The 22,986-nt window shown below is 45.2% G+C and overlaps 1 long non-coding RNA gene across 10 annotated transcripts in view; it reads left to right on the top strand.

Moving 5' to 3' along the window:
• The window catches only part of LOC129538923 (uncharacterized), a 50,412-nt gene that overhangs the window by 15,149 nt on the left and 12,277 nt on the right, over window positions 1–22,986 (top strand). For 6 of the 10 annotated variants that reach the window (XR_016035430.1, XR_016035429.1, XR_016035428.1 and 3 more), the window contains one exon: window positions 21,056–21,174. This is a non-coding gene — a long non-coding RNA (uncharacterized LOC129538923). Of the gene's footprint in view, window positions 1–1,556; window positions 12,480–21,055; window positions 21,175–22,986 lie in introns of all 10 variants that reach the window. The other 4 variants (XR_016035435.1, XR_016035434.1, XR_016035432.1 and 1 more) reach the window with 2 other exon arrangements.

The following is a 22,986-nucleotide window of genomic DNA, read 5'->3' on the forward strand; positions in this document are numbered from 1 at the left end:
ACGTGAACCGTGAACTTCCAGATGTTCAAGCTGATTTTAGGAAAGGCAGAAGAATCAGAGATCAAATTGTGGATCACAGTAAACTGTGGAAAATTCTGAAAGAGATGGAAATACCAGGCCACCTGACCTGCCTCTTGAGAAACCTGTATGCAGGTCAGGAAGCAACAGTTAGAACTGGACATGGAACGACAGACTGGTTCTAAATTGGAAAAGGAGTACGTCAAGGTTGTATATCATCACCCTGCTTATTTAACTTATATTCAGAGTACATCATGAGGAACGCTGGACTAGAAGAAGCACAGGATGAAATAAAGATTGCTGGGAGAAATATCAATAACCTCAGATATGCAGATGACACCACCCTTATGGAAGAGAGTAAAGAGGAACTAAAAAGCCTCTTGATGAAAGTGAAAGAGGACAGTGAAAAAGTTGGCTTGAAGCTCAACATTCAGAAAACTAAGATCATGGCATCTGGTCCCATCACTTCATGGAAAATAGATGGGGAAAGTGTCAGACTTTAATTTTTTGGGCTCCAAAATCACTGCGGATGCTGATTGCAGCCATGAAATTAAAAGACGCTTACTCCTGGAAGGAAAGTTATGACCAACCTAGACAGCATATTAAAAAGCAGAGACATTACTTTGCCAACCAAGGGCCATCTAGTCAAGGCTATGGTTTTTCCAGTGGTCATGTTTGGATGTGAGAGTTGGTCTGTGAAGAGAGCTGAGCTCTGAAGAATTGATGCTTTTGAACTGTGCTGTTGGAGAAGACTCTTGCGAGTCCCTTGGAGTGCAAGGAGATACAACCAGTCCATTCTAAAGGAGATCAGTGCTGGGTATTCATTGGAAGGACTGATGCTAAAGCTGAAGCTCCAATACTTTGGTCACCTCATGTGAAGACTTGACTCAATGGAAAAGACTCTGATGCTTGGAGGGATTGTGGTTAGGAGGAGAAGGGGACAACAGAGGATGAGATGGCTGGGTGGCATCACTGACTCAATGGAGTTGAGTTTGAGGTAACTCTGGGAGTTGGTGATGGATAGGGAGGCCTGGCGTGCTGTGATTCATGCGGTCACAAAGAGTCAGACACACTGAGCAACTTTCACTTTCATCACCTGAAATGCCGTCTTCAGATGCAAACAGAAGGAAGACCTTGGGGGAGGGAAGCTATTAGGGCAGGTTATCACGCACAATAAGGTAAAGAAGCAAATGATTGTTTGCAGATTTAAGCGAGGACTTTGCCATTGATAAGAGCTACTTGAGATTTAATCATCTATTTCCGGTGCAGAGAGGGACAGACCTTAAATATGGAGGTTTCTCTACTGTAAATGTCTTTCATGAAAGGGCAATCACTACTCAGTTTTCTCTTTTTTTTTACTCTGAAATAATCCTTATGCCAGCGAATCATACTTTGGGGTGGCAGATTCCAGTCGCCTTGGCACGGTGTACTCCACTTTGATTGCATTCTTCTATTGAAGGATATCCCGATTTCTTCAAGTTTTTAGATATTATGAATAGTGCTGCTGTGTATAATGGCATCCTTGTTTTAATTTGCAGATACATTCTCAAAGGAGCTGACTAAATACTGAAAGCATGGTTGTTGAATACCAAAGTAAAACTCTTTTATCTTTGGAAAAAATTGCCTCGCTGTCTTCCAGAGTGACTGTGCACGCCCCCCATCAGTGAGGGGCTCCTGTTGTTCCTCGCCCTCCAGCAGCGAGCCCTGGCATATGTAAGGAGCTTAACAGAGCTCACAGGTGTGGTGTGGATGGTGTGGGCCTAACAGAAGTGGAGGATACTAAGAAGAGGTGGCAAGAGCACACAGAAGAATTGTACAGAAAGACCTTCAGGACCCAGATGACAATGATGGTGTGATCACTCACCCAGAGCCAGACATCCTGGAATGCGAAGTCAAGTGGGCCTTAGGAAGCATCACTATGAATGAAGCTAGTGGAGGTGAGTTATTTCAAATCCTGAAAGATGATGCTGTGAAGGTGCTGCAGTCAATATGCCAGCAAGTTTGGAAAACTCAGCAGTGGCCAAAAGACTGGAAAAGGTCAGCCTTCATTCCAATCCCAAAGAAAGGCAATGCCAAAGATTGTTCAAACTACCGCACAATTGCACCCATCTCACACACTAGTAAAGTCATGCTCAAAATTCTCCAAGCCAGGCTTCAGCAATATGTGATCCGTGAACTCCCAGATGATCAAGCAGGTTTTAGAAAAGGCAGAGGCACCAGAGATCAAATTGCCAACATCTGTTGGATAATGAAAAAAGCAAGAGAGTTCCAGAGAAACATCTAGTTTTGCTTTATTGACTATGCCACAACCTTTGAGTGTGTGGATCACAACAAAGTGTGGAAAATTCTGAAAGAGATGGGAATACCAGACCACCTGACCTGCCTCCTGAGAAGTCTTTATGCAGGTCAGGAAGCAACAGTTAGAACTGGACATGGAACAACAGCCTGGTTACAAATCAGGAAAGGAGTATGTCAAGGCTGTAATTGTCACCTTGCTCTTTTAACTTATGTGCAGAGTACATCATGCAAAATGCCAGGCTGGAAGAAGCACAGGCTGGAATCAAGATTACCGGGAGAAATATCAATAACCTCAGATATGCAGATGACACGACCCTTATGGCAGAAAGTGAAGAGGAACTAAAAAGCCTCTTGATGAAAGTACAAGAGGAGAGTGAAAAAGTTGCCTTAAAACTCAACATTCAGAAAACTAAGACGGCATCTGGTCCCATCACTTCATGGCAAATAGATGGGGAAACAATGACAGACTACATTTTTGGGCTCCAGAATCACTGCACATGGTGACTGCAACCGTGAAATTAAAAGACATTTGCTCCTTGCCAGAAAATTTATGACCAACCTAGACAGCATATTAAAAAGCAGAGACATTACTTTGCCACCAAAGGTCCATCTAGTCAAGGCTATGGTTTTTCCAGTGGTCATGTATGGATGTGAGAGTTGGATTATAAAGAAAGCTGAGCGCTGATGAATTAATGCTCTTGAACTGTGGTGTTGGAGAAAACTCTTGAGAGTCCCTTGAACTCCAAGGCGATCCAACCAGTCCATTCTAAAGGATATCGGTCCTGAATATTCATTGGAAGGACTGATGTCGAAGCTGAAACTCCAATACTTTGGCCACCTGATGCGAAGAACTGGCTTGTTTGAAAAGACTCTGATGCTGGGAAAGATTGATGGCAGGAGGAGAAGGGGACAGCAGAGGATGAGATGGTTAGATGGTATCACCGACTTGATGGAAATGAGTTTGAGTAAGCTCCGGGAGTTGGTGATGGACAGGGAGGCCTGTTGTGCTGCAGTCCATGGGGTCACAAAGAGTTGGACACGACTGAGCGACTGAACTGAACTGCACAGTTTAATGGATATTGCACCACTGCCCTCAGGGGCCAGGGCATCAGCTGAACTGTGAGAGCACCTTGGCCTGCACCTTTCTCTTTTCTGGTCGTGAATGCAGAGCTCGCCTCCACAAGCTGGCAGGGATTCACGGTCTGCCCACAGACCTTGGTTTGCGCGTGGCCACCAGGAGCCCAGTCTCCTCAGGACCCGCTGGGGCTTTGGCTTTTCAAACCCTCGGGGCAGAGTGCCTGCAGACAGCCTCGGCTTCCAGACAACTGGACGGGGAGTTGATGCTAATGGAAGCTGGGTCTCCTCAGGATGCACTGGGGCTTCAGCTTTGGGACCCTGTGGTGTCCTTTCATACTAATAGGAGCCTGGTCTCCTCAGGACCTGCTGGGAGCTGGAGGTGCTAAAGGAAAAGGTGAGGAAAAGTGGGGGAAGTTCCTGTGAGTGGCTGACGCTGAGGGTGGCTTTCTTCAGAGGGCCCAGGAGAGGGGGACTTGGTATGGAAGGTTGGCTTTTGTGTGTGGTATAGACAGAGCCCAGTCCTGTTCTTCGGTGTGTGGAGTCCAGTTTTCCCAGCTGACACTGTCCCTCCTTTTCAGAACCTTTGTGGATTCAAAACACACAGGATGATTATGACCTGGGTGGCTTTTCTTATGACGTATTTGACTTAATACCTTAAGTGATCAACCATGTTGTAACACGTATAACTGCTTCATTCATATTTCATTGCCATTAAAAATATGTAACATTGAGCATTTAAACCATTTCAAGTATATAGTTCTATAGCATTAACTACATTCACATTGTTGTACACATATTTTCTCATGCAGCTCCACAACGTATTCATTTTTCCGTGGGAAACTCTTCAGTTTCTCTACATTGTTGCCAACATGTTATTTTTAGTTTTCTTGGTTGTAGGCCTTCTGGTGTTGGAGGTTGTGACATTATGGGGTTAATTTGCATTTACATCATGGCTAATGATGCTTAACATCTTTTCACCCGATGGTTGACCATTTGTATATCTTATCTGGAGAAGCGTCTATTCAAATCCCTTTTCCATTTAAAACCTTGGGTTGTTTGCAGGGACTTAGACCCGCCACGCTGTTATCTTGGCGGCATTGGTCTCGGTGAGTCCAGCCTGGCGTGGTGTCCGTGCATTGGGAGTTCGTGCACCGCGCATCGCTCGTGGTGGGGCATGGGCACGCTTCCTCCCTGGCATTGGCAGGAAAGGGGACAGATGCCCGGCCAGCGAGTGTATGGACTCTCCGGCTCCACGTGGACGCGGTCCGCATGCGGCGGGATTTGCTCAGCCCTGGCTGCGGTTCCCCTGGGCACTGTGGCAAGGCCTGCGCCTTTCCCGGGAGCGGGCGTCAGGGCGGAGCGCCCCTTGCGTTGGTCTGGGGCCGAGGGCGCCTGGCGCGCCTCCTCCCACCTCCTGCTTGGGTCCCAGGAGAGCTGGCAGGGGTCTTGGGAGCCAGCGTGTGGTGGGTGCGAGTGGCCCTTTTGTGGGTTCCTGCTCCCGTTAGGCCTCTGTGTGAACCACAGGTAAGGGGACTGGGGCTCGGTGGCTGTGCGTGGAGGGAAGCATGTATTAACCTCTCCCTGTTGGCACAGCCTTGGTGCCCCCTAACCTGGTGGTCCCGGCAAGGGCTTGCCTTTGGAATAAGGTTTTGAGGACATTCCCAAGCCTACCCCCTGGCATAAAGCCCAGTTGTGGTTTTCCCAAGCAGCCTAGAGCCCGCAGCGAGGTCTCTGTAAGCAGAACCTTAGAGGGGCTGTTGCTCTGAGAGAGTCACTCTCCTTTGGCCAGTGGAGAGTCCAAGGGATTTATCCTTCATGGAGATCTCACCTGCTGGGACCCCGGGAAGCCCCACTCTGGACGGCTGCCCAGCCCTGCTTCCTTCGCTTTTGCAGTCTTGCCGGCCCTTGGCCTCCTGCTGGATGGGAAAGGGAAAAGGGAAAGTGGAAGTCGCTCAGTGGTGTTCAGCTCTTTGGGACCCTGTGGACTATGCATACGGTCCATGGAATTCTCCAGGCCAGAATACTGGAGTGGGTAGCGTATCCCTTCTCCAGCGGAGGCTTCCCAACCCAGGGATTGAACTCAGCTTTCCCGCATTGCAGGTGGATTCTTAACCAGCTGAGCTATCAGGGAAGCCCAGGGAAAGGGAAGGGTTTCAGAATTACCCCTTAGAGGGGCATGGATTAAAACACCTGGTGGCCACTCAGGTGGAACAGAAGGGAGGGGGGCACCTTACTGCCCTTCCATCGTGAAATCAGTGGCTGTCCCCCCGAGGGGCCTTTCCATGGAAACCGTGTGCAGTGAGTTTGGTATCTTGGAACTGAATAAAAATTTATCCTAAACGTTTAAAAATTTTCAATTATGTTGTTCTTTAGTTTAAAAACAAAACCCCTAGAGCCTCTTATTGTAAATTGAGGGCTAAAAGTTGAAGGTCTGTTTTCCCCCCACTGCGGCATTCCATGAAGAAGTGTGTGTTTTTGCGAAAAGAGTGAGAGAAGGGAAGGACGCAGAAAGCGCAGTGGCGCCCCAGCAGTTTGGCGAAGGCCCTAGGGGCCGCTTGTAAATGTTGAGCCTGCAGGCAGTCTCTTCCTGTGGCTGATGGGCACAGGGCTCTGCTCTTGTCCTTGGCATGGGTGCCCTTGTTTGTGGAAATCCAGCTCAGAGCCATCTCCCGATGTGTAAGAATTTCCCAGTCGAGTTTCCCAGGCACATTCCGCAGGGCCGGGGGCTCCTTCCGGCATTGTAGCTGTCTGTCTAACTGAAAACCAACAAGGACATATTTTCCTTTAAATCTGGTCTCTTTAACTTTGGCCCATCATGAGGCCTTAGAGTAGGCCTGGGTGATATTTCCCCTCCCCCTGTATAGACGTGGGTTCCAGGAATGAACTATAGTCAGATGTCCATGTTTTGTACAGATGAGGAAACTGAGGCCCAGAGAGGGTGGAGGACTGTCCAAGGAGGAGCAGGACATCCTTCCGGGAACCCTGGCTGCTGGGTTTTTGGTGAGCTTCCTACCCAGCATGGTCTTCAATCAGCAAGTGTTGCCATTGAGGATAAACTATGGGTGGAAAAGTAAACGGCATTTTTAAAGAATGTGCCTACCAGCTGCGCATCTTATGGAGTGTTTTCACTGCATCCCCAACCTCGGGAGAGTGCTGGGCACAGGGCAGATGCTTCGTAGTTTTTATTGAATAAGTTGAATTTTGCACAGTTACATCCATGGAAGCGTCAGCAACACTGTGAGGCATTTTGGAACAGTGGTCTTCACAGTTGGTACTTCACAGATCAGTAAAGAAAACCTTTTATTATGAGGACTCTAAGAGTATTGCTAGGTTTTAAGTTTATGCCACACAGATATTTAAAAAATGAAACCAATCTCTCCCATCATCTCCAAGGCTATTGGAGATCTGTTGAGGACCCTGTGCAAGGGAGGTTCTACCTCTTTGGACACCCCTGCTTTAGCATCTCCCTAAGCCAGCAACCTGGGACAGCTGAGTACACTTCAAGTTCCTTCCTTGACTTCGGGGTTTTTTGTGGAAGACAGTTTTTTGACGGACAGGGATGCAGGAAGGCTTTGGGATGATTCAAACAAATTACATTTATTGAGCACTTTGTTTCCATTCTTATTACAGCAGCTCCACCTCAGATCAGCAGGCGTTAGAGCCTGGAGGTTGGGGACTGCTTTAGTTCCCCCTTCCATCCTCTGCACAGCTCCAGCCTCCTCCTCCTCTTCCGCCTTTAGAACTCTGCTGGGCTGCTCCGAATATGATGGCGAGCCTCCTTCCCTCAGTTCCTTTCCTGATCCTGAGTCCCTTCTCTTAACTGAGTCTCCCTGATCTCCATTTAAGCAGCTTTGCACGCTGTGCACTCACTCCACCAGCATCTTGAGGATGTTTCTGTAGGACTGTTTACTATCAGGATATCTTCTGTGGCCAGCTGTCTGCTTCAGTCTTTATTACTGGGTTTGTTTGCTCTAGTGTTCTTGGACAATTTGAGTACAGATTCTTTATCAGATATGTGTTTTTTAAAAAAATTAATTTTATTTACTTTTGGCTGTGTTGGGTCTTCGTGTGTGGGCTTTTCCCTAGTTAGGGTGTGCGGGCTTCTCACTACAGTGGCTCCTCTTGTTGTGGGGCACAGGCTCACGGGCTTCAGTAGTTGCACTCTGTGAGCTCGGCATTGTGGCTTCCAGGATCGAGAGCACAGGCTCGGCAGTTGTGGCACAGGGGCTCCATAGCATGTGGGATTTTCCCATTCCAGGGATCACACCTGCATCTCCAGCACTGGCAGGCGGATTCTTCACCACGGAGCCACCAGGGAAGCCCTCAGGCATGTTTTAGACTCTAGTTTTCCACATGTGTATCTGGTGAGAGAGGCCAGGATCAACAGGCATGGCAGCTGGGAGTCCTCAGCCACAGTTCTGACTGTGCTATCAAAAGCTCTGGGCCCTTTGGCGAGCTCCTCAACGTTCCTGGGACGGTTTCTTCCCCTCAGAGATGCCCTGCTGTTGAACTGTAACCCACCAAGCTCCTCTGTCCCTTGGATTTCTCAGGCCAGAATACTGGAGGGGGTTCCATTTCCTTCTCTGCAAGATAGCGTTTTGAAGATATTTTCTCCTGGATTGTGGTTTTGATGAAGGAAGGGGGATCCCTTCCAGGGCTTGAGAGTGTGTTCTTGTCTGACACTTGGAAATGAGTTGTCCGAGGAGAGGAGTGCTGTCCAAGCGAGACTTGACTGGGAAGGGCTGCTGGGGCGGAGGGCAGGAGGGTGAGGGAAACGGAGAGAACTGCTCTGCCACGTGGCTCACGGTCTGAGGTTTTATGGTCACTGGGTTCGTTTCTGGTTTGTCTCTTGCCAGTCATTCTGAATTGGGGTCCTTCCTGGGGGTACATGCATCACTCAGCCGAGATGGATTCCAGCAAGGAGGATCCTGGGAGGTTGGTAGGACCTCTGGACTGGAGTTTCCTGTCTCCTTTTGACCTCTGCTGAGTTCTTTGGTTGGTGGTAGCTTCTTAGTTCCAGGTTCCTTACCAGGACCTCCTGTTGTAAGCTGACTCCTGCAAGTGTTTTCTCTGCTGCCTGGCAAGTGTGTGTGGTCAGTGGTTCATTTAAGAGTTTGTCTTTTGGTTCTCTCGAGTATGGTCCTTCACAGAGTAAAAGTATACATTTTTAAAAGTCAGTGTTTTAATTAATTTATATTAAACATTTGGTGAATTGGCTTTTTTCTTGTGTGTTGGAACTCATCACCAGACTGAAGGTCATGGAGACCTTTTGCTGTTTTCTAAAATTTTTATAGGTTTTTAATGGAATTATCGGAGAAGGCAATGGCAAGCCACTCCAGTACTCTTGCCTGGAAAATCCCATGGATGGAGGAGCCTGGTGGGCTGCAGTCCATGGGGTCGCTAGGGGTCGGACACGACTGAGCGACTTCACTTTCACTTTTAACTTTCACACATTGGAGAGGAAAATGGCAACCCACTCCAGTGTTCTTGCCTGGAGAATCCCAGGGACGGGGGAGCCTGGTGGGCTTCCGTCTATGGGGTCACACAGAGTCGGACACGCCTGAAGTGACTTAGCAGCAGCAGCAGCAGCTACGTTTGAGAGCAGGTTCTGCATCCCAATAGACACCACCTCCTGTAGTCCACACGGGCACCAACATGCTTCTGGCCACTTTCTGATTAATCCCCTCAGAAAGGAGAACATGGCTCCTGGGAACACCTTTGTCATCACCTTTCTTTTTGAAAGTTTTATCAAAGCAAACAAAACAAAGCTTCTTCTGGATCATCACATGGAAGGTGACCCAGAACGAGAAAGAGAAACAATGTAACTCACAGGTTTGACTTTCGCAGGCACTCCTAAAAAGACCCAGCAATTCCTGTGTACCTTCCTCACTCACTACTGCAAACCCAGCAGTCTGCTCTGCGGAGGCTGGTCTCAATTCCTCTGCACACACCCTGCTATTCCAGCCAGAGTCCACACTATTCCTTTCCCAGCTCCTGCGTAAATGGCTGGTTTGGGCCTAACATTTCCTCACCTTAGAGGCTCAGCCCATGTCCCACAGTTTGTGAAGCCCCGTTCATCTTCCCCTGCTCTCAACATCTCTGCATCCTATGGTTCTGTTTGTCCCAGGATTTCACCTCTGCCCACGCCCCCTCAGTTTCCCAGTCATGCCAGAAGAACTGTCAGGATCTTAATTTACTATGCTTTAATCTTCTGAAAACCTAGCAAAAAGTGGAGTTCATAAGAAATGCTCAGTAAATGTTACTACTGGGTGGAGATGAAAACACAAGAGGCAGAGGAGGTGAAAACATCTGCCCAAGGACTGGCAGTTAAATGACAGAGCCAGCATTCAAATCCATATTCTCCAGCTCACAAGCCATTGGATTTTCCCCATATAAAGCAGAATTATTTTAGAAGTTCTCAAAAATGCAATCATTCATCACAGTTGGTTTAAGCAGTTTGACTAAATGACAAAACTTAATAGCTATCTTTCATTGAATACTTGCTGTAGACCCACACTAAGCAAAATGCTTACAGCCACTGCTCCCAAACTCTCTTTTTTTTTAATCCTAGCTTTACTGTGGGGTAACTGACAATTAAAAATTGTTTACATTTAAGGCATACAATGTGATTTTCAGATGTACATTTACTCTTTAAAATGTTTACCATAAGGTAATTAACATATTTAGGCTTCCCTGGTGGCTCAGTAGTAAAGAAACCACCTGCCAATGCAGGAGATATGGGTTTGAACCCTGTGGGTCAGGAAGATCCCCTGGAGAAGGAAATGGCAACCCACTCCAATATTCTTGCCTTAATATTCCATGGACAGAGGAGCCTGGCAGGCATAGTCCATGGGGTAGCAAGAGTCAGACACAACTTAGCAACTAACCAACAACAATTAACATATCCATCACCTCTCATACTTATCTTCTTTTTAGTTAGAGCAACTAAGATCTACTCTCTTAGAACATTTCAAGTGTACAGTACAGTATCGTTAGCTAAAGTCACCGTGCTGTACTTTAGATCTCCAGGACTTATCCCTCCTCCATATCTGAATCTTTATACCTCATGACCAACACGTCCTCATTTCCTCCACTCCATCCCTGGTGACCACCATCATCCCTCTGCTTCTAAGAGTCTGACATTTTTAGATTCCACAGAGAAGTGAGATCATGCAGTATCTGTCTCTCTCTGACTTATTTCACTCGGCAAAATGTCCTCCATGTTTCATTCATGTTGTTGGAAATGATAAAATTTCCTTTTTGAGGCTGAATAAAATTTCATTATCTATAAATAGATAATACCATAGCTAATGAAATTGATATGTCATATATATCACTTTCTGTATCATTCATCAGTGAACACTTTGTTTCCATGTTTTGACTATTGTGAATAAAGCTGTGGTGAACGTGGAAGCACAGATATCTCTTGAAGATACTGGTTCTATTTCGTCTGGATATTTTCCTAGAAGCAGAATTGCTCTATCATACAGTGGTTCTATTTCTAATTTTTTGAGGAACCACAATCCTGTTTTCCATAATGGCTGCATGAGTTTACATTCCCATCAACAGTGCAAAAATATTCCCTTTTCTCTACAACCTCATCAGCACTTGTTATATTTTGTCTTTTTGATAATAGCCATGCAAACAGGTACAAGGTAATATCTCACCATGGCTTTGATTTGCATTTCCCTGATTATTAATGACACTGAGCACTCTTTCATATACCTGTTGGCCATTTATCTTAAGAACCAAAAATCATACCTGCTCTAGGCATGACAAACTTAGCCTTCAGTTGCACTTGGGAGTGCCCTAGTTTATAGAAAGGATGATATTCCCAAGAGTTGTGAATTCCTTCTGGGCTCAGTTAGAGTCCACTTTATTATACTTCTTTTACAGACTACATGAAAGTGAGTTGAAACTTCTAGAAGACAATCAAGCTAAAGATGGGGCTCTTCTGGTGGCTCAGATGGTAAAGAATCTTCCTGCAATACAGGAGACCCAGGTTTGATCCCTGCGTTGGAAGGATCCCCTGGAGAAGGGAATGGCTACACACTCCGGGATTCTTGCCTAGAGAACCCCATGGACTGAGGAGCCTGGTGGATTATAGTCCATGGGGTCACAAAGAGTCAGACATAACAGAGCGACTAACACAATCTAAAGACAGAAACAAGATTAGAAGAAAGTATAGTATACAATAAGTTCTTAATTGACATAATGAATGAACACTGAGTGAATGAAGAAAGGATGCCTTCCAGAAGAAGGACCACTGATGAGTCCCTAAACCACACTGTTAAGCTATTGTCTTATCCTTTTTCCCAAGAAGGCATTGTGAACAAATTTTCCATGTCTCTTGTGAGCAGAACTGAGGAAAACAGACATTTGGGTTAACAACGTATGCTGCTGCTGTTAAGTCGCTTCAGTCATGTCCGACTCTGTGCGACCCCATAGACAGAAGCCCACCAGGCTCCCCCGTCCCTGGAATTCTCCAGGCAAGAACACTGGAGTGGGTTGCCATTTCCTTCTCCAATGCATGAAAGTGAAAAGTGAAAGTGAAGGAGCTCAGTCATATCCGACTCTTCGCGACCCCATGGACTGCAGCCTACCAGGTTCCTCTATCCATGGAATTTTCCAGGCAAGAGTACTGGAGTGGGGTGCCATTGCCTTCTCCTAACAATGTCTAGGAACCTCTTATTTCAGAAAAAGAAGAGCCTGTAACATTTTCTATGAACATCTGAACATACTCTGCTCATCTGACTCTGAACAGGGCACATTATAAATATAAGATGATCTTGACTTAGTCTTACCTGGAGGAAGAAGCTTGTCAACATTCAAGGTATTTCTAGGCCTACTTTGCTTAGTGTAAGAGGCAGTGGTGGTGGTGGTGGTTCAGTCACTACGACCCCATGGTATAACTTGCGAGGCTCCTCTGTCCATGGGATTCTCCAGGCAAGAATACTGGAGTGGGTAGCCATTTCCTTCTCCAGGGAATCTTCCCAACCCAGGAATTGAACCCAGGTCTCCTGCATTGCAGGCAGATTCGTTACCAACTGAGCTACAAGGGAAGCTCCAAGAGGCAGTGGAGCACGGTAAGAGCATGAGCTTCCTGGGTTAGAATCTCAACTGGCTGTGGGTACGTGAGTGAGTTATTTAACACCCCTGGGAAGCTAGTGACCCACTCTCAGTGGGGAATGAGACTAGTACATCTTATGTTGTAATGATCAGAGACAATGCCCATAAACTGCTGGATTCATAGAACCTCTGCAACGGTTTTGGTGTTGATTATTAGTACTGTTGTAACAATATAAAGATAAAACACCAGTGCTCCTCAGCCTCTTTCCAAACCTGAAGAAGAAGGGTTGACTAGACTTAAGACATCAAAGGTTTTCCTCCTCTCCTATGGGACTTGTGCTGCTTCCAATGTTCATAAAATTGAGTAAGCAGATGAGAGTTTGGGCTGTCAGGTGAGGAGTCCTGCCTGGTTCCTGCCCACCCACCCCAAGTGTTCCTGCTGCTGCTGCTAAGTCATTTCAGTCATGTCCCACTCTTTGTCCATCCCTCAATCTCAGCTAATTCGCCACTTCCTTTCCTCTCAGCTTCACTGCTCTTTCAGCTTCTCCAACATCACCTTTGAAAGCGTAAACTCAGTCTCATGTAACTAATCTTAAAATCTCTTCCCTAATTCTGGCAGATGATAAAGGCCAGAACCCAACTTTCTAGACTGAAAATAAAAAATCAAACTGAATTCATTTACTGATTCTAAATAGCCTCTGTATAACAACAAACCACCTCTAATTAAGTCTAAAATTATGATCTCCTGTGAGCTAATATTTACTGATTATACTATACTTCAGTTCAGTTCATTTCAGTCACTCAGTCGTGTCCAACTCTTGCAACCCCATGCTGGGCCTCCCTGTCCATCACCAACTCCTAAAATTTACTAAAACTCATGTCCCTTGAGTCGGTGATGCCATCCAGCCATCTAATCCTCTGTCATTCTCTTCTCTTCCCGCTTTCAATCTTTCCCAGAATCAGGTTCTTTTCAAATGAGTCAGTTCTTCACATCAGGGTGACAAAGTATTGGAGTTTCAGCTGCAGCATCAGTCCTTCCAATGAACACCCAGGATTTCCTTTAGGATGATTTCCTTCAGCATGATTTCCTTTAGGATGGACTGGTTGGATCTCCTTGAAGTCCAAGGGACTCTCAAGAGTCTTCTCCAACACCACAGTTCAAAAACATTAGCTCTTTGGTGCTCAGCTTTCTTTATAGTCCAAATCTCACATCCATAAATGACTACTGGAAAAACCATAGCCTTGACTAGACAAACCTTTGTTGCAAAGTAATGTCTCTGCTTTTTAATATGCTGCCTAGATTGGTCATAACTTTTCTTCCAAGGAGTAAGCATCTTTTAATTTCATGGCTTCAGTTACCATCTGCAGTGATTTTAGAACTCAAAAACGTAAAGTCTGTCACTGTTTCCCCAACTATTTGCCATGAAGTGATGGGACCAAATGCCATGATCTTAGTTTTCTGAATGTTGAGTTTTAAGCCAACTTTTTCACTCTCCTTTCACTTTTATCAAGAGGCTCTTTAGTTCTTCTTCGCTTTCTACCATAAGGGTGGTGTCATCTGCATATCTGAGGTTATTGATATTTCTCCCGGCAATCTTGATTCCATCTTGTGCTTCATCCATCCTAGCGTTTCTCATGAGAAACATTTCTGCATATAAGTTAAATAAGCAGGGTAACAATATACTGCCTTGACATACTCCTTTCCCAATTAGGAACCAGTCTGTTGTTCCATGTCCAGTTCTAACTGTTGCTTCTTGAGCTGCATACAGATTTCTCAAGAGGTGGTCTGGTATTCCCATCTCTTTCAGAATTTTCCACAGTTTGTTGTGATCCACACAGTCAAAGCTTTGGCATAGTAAACAAAGCAGAAATAGATGTTTTTCTGGAACTCACTTGCTTTCTCGATGATCCAAGGGATGTTAGCAAGTTGATATCTGGTTCCTTTGCCTTTTCTAAATATAGCTTGACCATCTGGAAGTTCACTGTTCAGGTACTGTTGAAGCCTGTCTTGGAAAATTTTGAGCAGCATTTTGCTAGCGTGTGAGATGAGTGCAATTGTGCGGTAGTTTGAGCATTCTTTGGCATTGCCCTTCTTTGGGACTGGAATGAAGACTGACCTTTTCTAATCCTGTGGCCACTGCTGAGTTTTCCAAATTTGCTGGCATATTGAGTGCAGCACTTTCACAGCACCATCTTTTAGGATTTGAAATAGCTCAACTGGAATTCCATCACCTCCACCAGCTTTGTTCGTAGTGATGCTTTCTAAGGCCCACTTGACTTCACATTCCAGGATGTCTGGCTCTAGGTCAGTGATCACGTTATCGTGACTATCTTGGTCGGGAAGATCTTTTTTGTACAGTTCTTCTGTGTATTCTTGCCACCTCTTCTTAATATCTTCTGCTTCTGTTAGGTCCATACCATTTCTGTCCTTTATCGAGCCCATCTTTGCATGAAATGTTCCCTTGGTTTCTCTAATTTTCTTGAAGAGATTTCTTGTCTTTCCCATTCTATTGCTTTCCTCTATTTTTTTGCACTGATTACTGAGGAAGGCTTTCTTATCTCTCCTTGCTATTCTTTGGAACTCTGCATTCAAATGGGTATATCTTTCCTTTGCTCCTTTGCTTTTCACTTCTCTTCAGAGCTATTTGTAAGACCTCCTCAGACAGTCGTTTTGCTTTTTTGCATTTCTTTTTCTTGGGGAAAGGTCTTGATCCCTGTCTCCTGCACAATGTCACAAACCTCCATCCATAGCTCATCAGGCACTCTATCAGATCTAATCCCTTGAATCTGTCACTTCCACTGTATAATCATAAGGGATTTGATTTAGGTCATACCTGAGTGGTCTAGTGGTTTTCCCTACTTTCTTCAATTTAAGTCTGAATTTGGGAGTAAGGAGTTCATGATCTGAGCCACAGTCAGCTCCTGGTCTTGTTTTTGCTGACTGTATAGAACTTCCCCATCTTTGGCTGCAAAGAATATAATCAATCTGATTTCGGTATTGACCATCTGGTGATGTCCATGTGTAGAGTTGTCTCTTGTGTTGTTGGAAGAGGGTGTTTGCTATGACCTGTGCGTTCTCTTGACAAAACTCTGTTAGCCTTTGCCCTGCTTCATTCTGTACTCCAAGACCAAATTTGCCTATTACTCCAAGTATTTTATGACTTCCTACTTTAAGACAGTAGTCTTAAAGGATACTTATGACTATGTCCACTTCACAGACAAGAAAAATGAGACTCAGACAGTAAAGTGACTAATCCAAGGTTGCCTCTGTTTCATAAAATCCAGAGAGGTGATTTGAACACAATTTGACTTAAAGCTAAATTTCAAGCTCTTAACTATCAACCACCCCTTCCTATAAACTTCTGTTTATTAAAGTGATCTGGTAGCTCCCCTTTAATGATGAGGCATTGGATAATTTATGAAAGAGGACAGTAATTACTATGCATATATTGCCACTGGCAGACATGTCTGCTTCCAGAAGGTTCTTCCTCCAGGGCCAGGGAGGCCCAGGAGTGAAGACAATAAAAAGGCCCAGCTCTGCCCTCAGGCCTCTTCTGAAATGAAGCAGGTGAGCACTGCAGAGTGGAGGAGGTCAGGGTCCTCCAGCTGTACTCAGGGCTGCCACGGGCCTGCCTGAGGGTATGTCAGGGTGCTCCAAAAACAGAAAAGAGAATCATTCTCTCACTTTCCAAGATGTCAAAGCCAGGCTCCTCAGGTTTCCCTAAACTTTCACAGAGAGCTTTGGCTAACTGGCTATGATTGGCAAATAACTCAGAAAGAAAGGTGCCCTGGGACCCTTGGGGGTCTCAGAAGAGAACCCTAAAGACAAGAAGCTCACACTAAACAGCCAGGCTCCATATGCAGAAAGGAAGCCACTATCACATCATTGCCTACCTCTAAGGTGAGCCCCTGGGGTTTACTTTCTTCTCCCTGCCTGCCCCAGCCCTGTGTGGCCTGCAGAATGACAAGAATTCAAAAGGCTGGAAAAGCAGACTGGCTGGCTCTGCTGGAAATGAGCAACTCTGCTGTCCTAATTCACTGCTCTGACAGGAACCTGATTAACATGCTGCAGCAAGTAACGGTGTCTGACTTACAGTATCTTGTTAGACATTTGTTACAGCCCTGGGGGGAAGGTCAACAGGGGACAACCACCTTGGTTTTGCAAATGAACATAGCACTAAATTCAGTGGGTAATATGTCCAAGATAACACAATGACTGTGTGGCTTGGGAAGAACCACACCCAGGTCTTTAGGCATTATGGTTCATGTCTGATTTTGCTTTAAATTTTCTCTTGTGCTTGGCCTTCCTTCGATACCCTCAGCTCTTGAATCATTTGAGGAAATGAGTGTTTCTGTAATTCTCAGCATCTGTTTCCCCACCTCAGTTCCTTCGGTCACAAACAAGACCCCAGAAACAGTTCCTAAAGTGGCTCATGAGGCCAACATGGGACATATGAGGATCAACACAGCCCCAGTTACATGTTTCTACTTTCAAAGTAGTTTCAATACTTCTGGATTCCCCTCAAAGACTAACTTACTGAGCAAACTGACCTGAGGGAGAGAGTCAGGAAGAAGTGTTTAGAGTCTCATTGGCTTATTCCAAGGTTCTAAGGTCCTGTGGCTTGAAACCCTCCAGTTATCTTCCTGGGCACGTAGGAGAACGGCCATGTGCGTCAGCTGGTCCACATGATCTGCCATCATTTTTTATGCGTTTTTGTTCATTTTCCCTACATTCTCAGCTTTGACCGACTGACTCCCCAAAGGTCCCCCCAGTTCTCCTTTATGTGAGATGGGTGTCCCTTTATGGACTCCACTATATCCCCTTAGGGAAATCCTGTCCATCTGCACAGGACAGCTCAGAACAAATGTCCTCCTGGTCTTCTGCACCAATCAGTGGCGATTCTGTCGGTCTTGCGGATCAGGCAAACACCCCGCAATCATAATCATCCAGGACTCTTTCTCTCACAACCCATAATCCCATATTCAGTCCATCAGCAAACCCTGGTGGCTCAAACCCAGGGGGCTCTGCCATCCTCATTACCCCCTTGCCCTGCGGCTGGTCCAAACAAGACACCTCCTCACTGTTGACTCTCTGGTATACTCACATAACACATGTCATGGTCATTGTTTTTACCACATTGTGTTCTCTTTGAGGACAGAGACCATTATTGATATATCTTTGTACAGTAACACTACTGTCTCACATCTGTACAAATTTGTAGTCCACAGATATTTTTATTCTTACATATTGGCTCCTACCATTTCACAGATGAGGAAAGTGACTCAGAGAGGTTCCCTGCTATAGCCAAAGGCACAGATCCCCTAGGTGAAAGGGCAGGCCTTTGGGTTCCAAATCCATTGCCTTGTACCTAGGAGTGGGCACTCACTAAATTGTCACCGAAAATATATCTTTACTTTTTCTAAACAAGAATAAGGAACGATGATAGAATCCATAATGTAAGCAAACAAATCCTGCTTCTATTCAGGTATGCTTTCAAAGCGTTCACTGAGGCCATTTATTAATTTAATTAACATGGTGACCAATCAAGATATCATCTAGAGTTTTGTTTGCCTTTTTATAGAGTCCACAAAAAGAAATGAAGATTTTTTTTTTCACCCCCAGGAGTATTCATAATAGCTCCAATCTGAAAGCAATGCAAATCTTCATCAACAGGAGAACAGATAAATAAATGATAGTATAGTCATACAATGCAAACCTACAAAGCAAAAATAAATAATCAACACGGATGAATCACACATGATGCTGAATGAAGAAAATGAGACAAAAAGGAATATGTACATGAAAACAGTTCCATTCACACCAAGTCCAAGAACAAGAAAGACGAACCATAATGATGACAGCTGTCAAAATAGTGGTTACATCTGAATGGATAGGGAGGGTCACTCTCAATTATGTACGGGTTAAAGGGAGCTCTGTGAGATTCTAAGAATACACCATAACAAGACTTGGCAAATAAGGCCTTGGGCCAAATCTGACCCACTGCCTGCTTTGGTCAATAACCTTTTTTTTGGGACACACCCACACCCACTTATTTGCACATGGACATGGTGGCTTTTGCCCTGCAAGGTGGAGTTGAGTACTGCAAACAAGGACTACATGGCCTGCCAAGTCTAAATTATTACTGGGACTTCCCTGGCAGTCCACTGGCTAAGACTCTGCCCTTTCCCTGCAAGGGGCATGGATTTGACCCCTGGTCTAGGAACTAAGATCCCACATGCTGTGCAGCTTGGCCAAAAAAAAATTAGTACTGCCTGACAGAAAAGGTCTGCTGACTTCAGTTATGTACCATGATCTGAGCAGTGGTTACATGCAAGTTCATATACAAAAAATTTCATCAAGTTACATGTTATCAGTGACTATTCTAAACCCTAAAGAAGAAGGAAAGGAAAAGCCGAAAGTAAGGAGAAGGGAAACTGAAAATACGGAAATATGTCTTATAGTTTGTGTTTATGTTCATTTCATTCCATGTTTTTTCTAAAAATATCTACTTTTTTTATTTAAAAAATCTTTTTTTTAATTGAAGGATAATTGCTTTATAGAATTTTGCTGTTTTCTGTCAAACCTCAACATGAATCAGCCGTAGGTACCCATATATCCCCTCCTTTTTGAACCTCTCTTGCATCTCCCTCCCCATCCCACCACTCTAGGTTGATACAGAGCCCCTGTTTGAGTTTCCTGAGCCATGCAGCAAATATATTTGTTTATTTCTAATTGATTGATGATTGCTTACACTATGGCTTCAATTCCTGTCATGCATCAATGTGAATTTAGCACAGGTGTACAGGAGTGCCCTCGCGCTCAACTCTCTCCCACTCCCGCCCAGCCCCGCCGCCCGTCTGGGTTTTCGCAGAGCCCCAGAGTCAGCCCCTTGGTCACGCGCACATCCCCAGGGGCCGTCGCGCTCACACGTGTTGGTGCGGCCGTGCTGCCCTTCATGCATTCCCTCTCCCTCTTGTCCCCACCCGTGTTCGTCAGTCTGTTCTCTGTGTCTGCGTCTACAATGCTAATCTGACGAATCCGTCAGTACCACCCTTCTAGATTCCATATATATGCGTTAATGTATAACATTGGTTTTTCTCTTTCTGACTACTGCTTAACAGGCTCTGTTGCTGCTGCTGCTCAGTCACTTCAGTCGTGTCCGACTCTGTGTGACCCCATAGACGGAAGCCCACCAGGCTCCCCCGTCCCCTGGGATTCTCCAGGCAAGAACACTGGAGTGCGTTGCCATTTCCTTCTCCAATGTGTGAAAGTGAAAAGTGAAAGTGAAGCCTAGGTTCATCCAGTTCATTAGAACTGACTCAAATGTGTTCCTTTTTATGGCTGCATTCCATTCAGGCGCTGATTTTTCATTAGCCATGTTTTGAGGAGTGTTGTGAAGCTATTCTGCTCTATTTCAGTGTGGGCTTGCAGTCTGAGTGCTCCCAGCAGAGCTGCTTCTGGGTGAGCCCTCTGGTCTCTGTAAGCGTGGGGCTGCCCGCTCTTCTCTGGCGGCCGGGAGGGGTACCACACCCCCTCTGACTCGTGAGCGCAGGACGCTTAGCTTCACACTGGGCTCCAGGACCCACTGGGGGAGCTTTGTCTCCTAAGGGTGTCAGGGCTCGGGCTTCTGGAAAACGGGGCTGTGTCCAGGCTGAGAGGAGCTGGCTTGCCTCAGTGCCCGCCAGCAGGGAGGCGCTGCAAGAGGGAGAAATGAGGACGAAGTAGACGTTTCCTGTGTCCAGCTGAGCGCTGCCCGGAGGGCCATCTCAGAGGACTGGAGTGGGGGAGAGCTCCCTGCGCAAAGTGGCGGGTTTTCAGTTAGATTTCTGTTAGATGATCTAGAGGATGATCTTGACTGATGTTCTTCGGTGTAGGTGGCCAGTTTTCCTGCCACTGTTTCTTGAGAGGCCTCTCCTTTCCCCTTTGCTCGTTCCTGGTTTGATTTTCATGAACTGACCACGTACATGTGGGTTCATTCCTAGGCTCTCTGTTCTTTCCTTGATTCCATGTATCTGTGTTCATGCCAGTTCCTCACTGTTGGGGTTACTCCAGCTCCGCGATGTCGTTTGAAGTCAGAGAGGAAGATGCCTCCAGCTGTGTTCTTCTTTCTCAGTCTTTTTGCCTGTTCAAGGTCCTTAGTTGTTACAGACTAATATTAGGAATATTTCTATTTCTATGAAAAATGCCATTGGATATTGTTTTTGTGATCGTAGTGCATTTGCTGATGGCTTTAGTTGGAATAGACATTCTAATTACTCATTGTTCCAGTGCTTGAGTGTGGAATATATTTGTTTATTTGTGTTTTCTTTGGTTCATCAGTGCTTTCTAGTTACCTAGTTTCTATCATATGGAAATAGACTACTGGTCTTTTATGTCCTTGGCCAAATTTGTTGCTAGATGTTTTATTCTTTTTGATGCAATTATAAGTGGAATTTTCTTAAAGATTTTTTTCTGATTGTTATAGTAGGGTATAGAAACACAACTGATTTTTATATATTGATTTCAAAGTATTCAACTTTACTGAATGTATTCTAACAACTTTTTGTGAAGTTATATGGAAAATTTTATTTGTAAAATCTGTTTCTCCTGCAGTAGGTCATCCAGAGGACCCAAGACATGGTGGCTACTAATGGCCTCTTTCCACGGTGGTTCTTCATACCATACTCTTGCAAGGACAATGATTATCACAACTTTCCTTAAACTTCGTCTGGGTAAGTCTTGGCCTCTATAAGAAAGTTTCATGCCTGTCTTACCTGATTTTCTTCTGTGTACTGAAATGGTTGTTTTGAAAAATAATTTACTTTCCAGTAATCTAAAATGTACAGAAATCTCCTAATAATGGTAAAAAGTACTCCCATTTATCACATCACCTAAAATACTCCATGCATTTTATCCAAAATGGACGCTTTCTCCTGTGGAACCAGCACATAAACACAGAATCAGGAAATCATATGGTTTCCACGTTATAATGTAATTCACAGGCCACTTCCACTTTCAGCAGTTGTCCCAATTGTATGAATATCTTTTTTTTCCCATCCTCATCTGGTTTCTGTTTGGAGTGTGACTGAGCGTTTCGGTCATGTGGACAACCTTGGTGGACTTCAAGCAAACTTCAAGGTGACTATGCGCGCAGAGTGGCCTTTCTGTGTGGAATCTGTTTCACTAAAGATGTTTGCAGTGTTTATTCATGTTGTAGCATGTATCAATACTGCATTCTTTTTTCCCATTGTAATTAAAAATAGATAACGTGCCATTTACCATTTACATCAGACTGGTTCCAAATAGGAAAAGGAGTACGTCAAGGTTGTATATTGTCACCCTGCTTATTTACTTCTATGCAGAGTACATCATGAGGAACGCTGGGCTGGAAGAAGTACCAGCTGGAATCAAGATTGCCAGGAGAAATATCAATAACCTCAGATATGCAGATGACACCACCCTTATGGCAGAAAGTGAAGAGGAACTAAAAAGCCTCTTGATGAAAGTGAAAGAGGAGAGTGAAAAGTTTGGCTTAAAGCTCAACATTCAGAAAACTAAGATCATGGCATCTGGTCCCATCACTTCATGGGAAATAGATGGGGAAACAGTGGAAACTGTCAGACTTTATTTTTTGGGGCTCCAAAATCACTGCAGATGCTGATTGCAGCCATGAAATTTAAAGACGCTTACTCCTTGGAAGGAAAGTTAAGACCAACCTAGATAGCATATTAAAAAGCAGAGACATTATTTTGTCAACCAAGGTCCGTGTAGTCAATGCTATAGTTTTTCCCTTGGTCATATATGGATGTGAGAGTTGGACTGTGAAGAAAGCTGATCGCCAAAGAATTGATGCTTTTGAACTGTGGTGCTGGAGAAGTCTCTTGAGAGTCCCTTGGAATGCAAGGAGATCCAATCAGTCCATTCTAAAGGAGATCAATCCTGGGTGTTCATTGGAAGGACTGATGCTAAAGCTGAAACTCCAATACTTTGGCCACCTCATGGGATGAGTTGACTCACTGGAAAAGAGTCTGATGCTAGGAGGGATTGGGGGCGGAAGGAGACGGGGACGACAGAGAATGAGATGACTGGATGGCATCAACGACTCGATGGACATGAGTTTGAGTGAACTCTTGGAGTTGGTGATGGACAGGGAGGCCTGGCGTGCTGTGATTCATGGGGTCGCAAAGAGTCAGTCACGACTGAGCGACTGAACTGAATGGACTGAAATCATCCCCTACCTGTGACTTTAAGACAATTGAGAGGTTTTTTGGGAATCACGGGCTACTGCTGCATTTGGATTCCAGGTTATGGGGAACTTGTCCGGCCTTTATATAAACTTATAGCTGAGACTCAACAAGGCCAAACTGACAAACTGGTGTGGTCTCCAGATACTCACAAGGCTTTTAAGGCTCTTCAGACTGCTCTCCTGCAAGCTTCTGCTTTGAGCTCGCCCACAGGGTCAGACTTTAATTTAACACTGAAAGAAAAGGTAGGGCCTTGGGAGTTTTGACGCAACCCTGAGGGCCTCACCAGCAGCCTGTAGG

This window comes from Moschus berezovskii, chromosome 20 (genome assembly GCF_049115385.1).
Source record: "Moschus berezovskii isolate FMDL1 chromosome 20, NW_MosBer_1.0, whole genome shotgun sequence".
Lineage (NCBI taxonomy): Eukaryota > Metazoa > Chordata > Mammalia > Artiodactyla > Moschidae > Moschus > Moschus berezovskii.